General features: G+C 43.2%; 1 long non-coding RNA gene across 1 annotated transcript in view; it reads right to left on the bottom strand.

The window, feature by feature from the left end:
• Window positions 1-4207, bottom strand: part of LOC139355786 (uncharacterized) — a 168933-nt gene that overhangs the window by 148025 nt on the left and 16701 nt on the right. The gene's annotated exons all lie outside the window — the stretch shown is intronic.

Raw genomic sequence — 4207 nt, 5'->3', positions numbered from 1 at the left:
GCAACAGTGCAAGATTCCATCTCAAAAAAAAAAAAAAAAAAAAAAAAAATTCCTTAAATTAACAAATTAGGGAAACTTACTGGAAGATGGCCGAATAGGAACAGCTCCAGTCTCCAACTCCCAGCGCGAGCGACACAGAAGACCGGTGATTTCTGCATTTTCAACTGAGGTACTGGGTTCATCTCACTGGGGAGTGCCGGACGATCGGTGCTGGTCAGCTGCTGCAGCCCGACCAGCGAGAGCTGAAGCAGGGCGAGGCATTGCCTCACCTGGGAAGCGCAAGGGGGAAGGGAATCCCTTTTCCTAGCCAGGGGAACTGAGACACACAACACCTGGAAAATCGGGTAACTCCCACCCCAATACTGCGCTTTAAGCCAACAGGCACACCAGGAGATCATATCCCACACCTGGCCGGGAGGGTCCCACACCCACGGAGCCTCCCTCATTGCTAGCACAGCAGTCTGTGATCTACCAGCAAGGCAGCAGCGAGGCTGGGGGAGGGGCGCCCGCCATTGCTGAGGCTTAAGTAGGTAAACAAAGCTGCTGAGAAGCTCGAAGTGGGTGGAGCTCACAGCAGCTCAAGGAAACCTGCCTGTCTCTGTAGACTCCACCTCTGGGGACAGGGCAATAACAAACATAGCCGAAACCTCTGCAGACGCAAACGACTCTGTCTGACAGCTTTGAAGAGAGCAGTGGATCTCCCAACACGGAGGTTGAGATCTGAGAAGGGACAGACTCCCTGCTCAAGTGGGTCCCTGACCCCTGAGTAGCCTAACTGGGAGACATCCCCCACTAGGGGCAGTCTGACACCCCACACCTCACAGGGTGGAGTACACCCCTGAGAGGAAGCTTCCAAAGCAAGAATCAGACAGGTACACTCGCTGTTCAGAAATATTCTATCTTCTGCAGCCTCTGCCGCTGATACCCAGGCAAACAGGGTCTGGAGTGGACCTCAAGTAATCTCCAACAGACCTACAGCTGAGGGTCCTGACTGTTAGAAGGAAAACTATCAAACAGGAAGGACACCTACACCAAAACCCCATCAGTACATCACCATCATCAAAGACCAGAGGCAGATAATACCACAAAGATGGGGAAAAAGCAGGGCAGAAAAGCTGGAAATTCCAAAAATAAGAGTGCATCTCCCCCGGCAAAGGAGCGCAGCTTATCGCCAGCAACGGATCAAAGCTGGACGGAGAATGACTTTGATGAGATGAGAGAAGAAGGCTTCAGTCCATCAAATTTCTCAGAGCTAAAGGAGGAATTACGTACCCAGCGCAAAGAAACTAAAAATCTTGAAAAAAAAGTGGAAGAATTGATGGCTAGAGTAATTAATGCAGAGAAGGTCATAAACGAAATGAAAGAGATGAAAACCATGACACGAGAAATACGTGACAAATGCACAAGCTTCAGTAACCGACTCGATCAACTGGAAGAAAGAGTATCTGCGATTGAGGATCAAATGAATGAAATGAAGCGAGAAGAGAAACCAAAAGAAAAAAGAAGAAAAAGAAATGAACAAAGCCTGCAAGAAGTATGGGATTATGTAAAAAGACCAAATCTACGTCTGATTGGGGTGCCTGAAAGTGAGGGGGAAAATGGAACCAAGTTGGAAAATACTCTTCAGGATATCATCCAGGAGAACCTCCCCAACCTAGTAGGGCAGGCCAACATTCAAATCCAGGAAATACAGAGAACGCCACAAAGATACTCCTCGAGAAGAGCAACTCCAAGACACATAATTGCCAGATTCACCAAAGTTGAAATGAAGGAAAAAATCTTAAGGGCAGCCAGAGAGAAAGGTCGGGTTACCCACAAAGGGAAGCCCATCAGACTAACAGCAGATCTCTCAGCAGAAACTCTCCAAGCCAGAAGAGAGTGGGGGCCAATATTCAACATTCTTAAAGAAAAGAATTTTCAACCCAGAATTTCATATCCAGCCAAACTAAGTTTCATAAGTGAAGGAGAAATAAAATCCTTTACAGATAAGCAAATGCTTAGAGATTTTGTCACCACTAGGCCTGCCTTACAAGAGACCCTGAAGGAAGCACTCAACATGGAAAGGAACAACCGGTACCAGCCATTGCAAAAACATGCCAAAATGTAAAGACCATCGAGGCTAGGAAGAAACTGCATCAACTAACGAGCAAAATAACCAGTTAATATCATAATGGCAGGCTCAAGTTCACACATAACAATCTTAACCTTAAATGTAAATGGACTAAATGCTCCAATTAAAAGACACAGACTGGCAAACTGGATCAAGAGTCAAGACCCATCAGTCTGCTGTATTCAGGAGACCCATCTCACACGCAGAGACATACATAGGCTCAAAATAAAGGGATGGAGGAAGATTTACCAAGCAAATGGAGAACAAAAAAAAGCGGGGGTTGCAATACTAGTCTCTGATAAAACAGACTTTAAACCATCAAAGATCAAAAGAGACAAAGAAGGCCATTACATAATGGTAAAGGGATCAATTCAACAGGAAGAGCTAACTATCCTAAATATATATGCACCCAATACAGGAGCACCCAGATTCATCAAGCAAGTCCTTAGAGACTTACAAAGAGACTTAGACTCCCATACAATAATAATGGGAGACTTCAACACTCCACTGTCAACATTAGACAGATCAACGAGACAGAAAGTTAACAAGGATATCCAGGAATTGAACTCATCTCTGCAGCAAGCAGACCTAATAGACATCTATAGAACTCTCCACCCCAAATCAACAGAATATACATTCTTCTCAGCACCACATCGTACTTACTCCAAAATCGACCACATAATTGGAAGTAAAGCACTCCTCAGCAAATGTACAAGAACAGAAATTATAACAAACTGTCTCTCAGACCACAGTGCAATCAAACTAGAACTCAGGACTAAGAAACTCAATCAAAACCGCTCAACTACATGGAAACTGAACAACCTGCTCCTGAATGACTACTGGGTACATAACGAAATGAAGGCAGAAATAAAGATGTTCTTTGAAACCAATGAGAACAAAGACACAACATACCAGAATCTCTGGGACACATTTAAAGCAGTGTGTAGAGGGAAATTTATAGCACTAAATGCCCACAAGAGAAAGCAGGAAAGATCTAAAATTGACACTCTAACATCGCAATTAAAAGAACTAGAGAAGCAAGAGCAAACACATTCGAAAGCTAGCAGAAGGCTAGAAATAACTAAGATCAGAGCAGAACTGAAGGAGATAGAGACACAAAAAACTCTCCAAAAAATCAATGAATCCAGGAGTTGGTTTTTTGAAAAGATCAACAAAATTGACAGACCACTAGCAAGACTAATAAAGAAGAAAAGAGAGAGGAATCAAATCGACGCAATTAAAAATGATAAAGGGGATATCACCACCGACCCCACAGAAATACAAACTACCATCAGAGAATACTATAAACACCTCTACGCAAATAAACTGGAAAATCTAGAAGAAATGGATAATTTCCTGGACACTTACACTCTTCCAAGACTAAACCAGGAAGAAGTTGAATCCCTGAATAGACCAATAGCAGGCTCTGAAATTGAGGCAATAATTAATAGCCTACCAACCAAAAAAAGTCCAGGACCAGACGGATTCACAGCTGAATTCTACCAGAGGTACAAGGAGGAGTTGGTACCATTCCTTCTGAAACTATTCCAATCAATAGAAAAAGAGGGAATCCTCCCTAACTCATTTTATGAGGCCAACATCATCCTGATACCAAAGCCTGGCAGAGATACAACAAAAAAAGAGAATTTTAGACCAATATCCCTGATGAACATCGATGCAAAAATCCTCAATAAAATACTGGCAAACCGGATTCAGCAACACATCAAAAAGCTTATCCACCATGATCAAGTGGGCTTCATCCCTGGGATGCAAGGCTGGTTCAACATTCGCAAATCAATAAACATAATCCAGCATATAAACAGAACCAAAGACAAGAACCACATGATTATCTCAATTGATGCAGAAAAGGCTTTTGACAAAATTCAACAGCCCTTCATGCTAAAAACGCTCAATAAATTCGGTATTGATGGAACGTACCTCAAAATAATAAGAGCTATCTATGACAAACCCACAGCCAATATCATACTGAATGGGCAAAAACTGGAAAAATTCCCTTTGAAAACTGGCACAAGACAGGGATGCCCTCTCTCACCACTCCTATTCAACATAGTGTTGGAAGTTCTGGCTAGGGCAATT

This window comes from Macaca nemestrina, chromosome 8 (genome assembly GCF_043159975.1).
Source record: "Macaca nemestrina isolate mMacNem1 chromosome 8, mMacNem.hap1, whole genome shotgun sequence".
In the NCBI taxonomy this organism is placed as follows: domain Eukaryota; kingdom Metazoa; phylum Chordata; class Mammalia; order Primates; family Cercopithecidae; genus Macaca; species Macaca nemestrina.
Note: the sequence above shows the minus strand (reverse complement) of the source record. Positions and strands in the feature narration are given on the sequence as shown.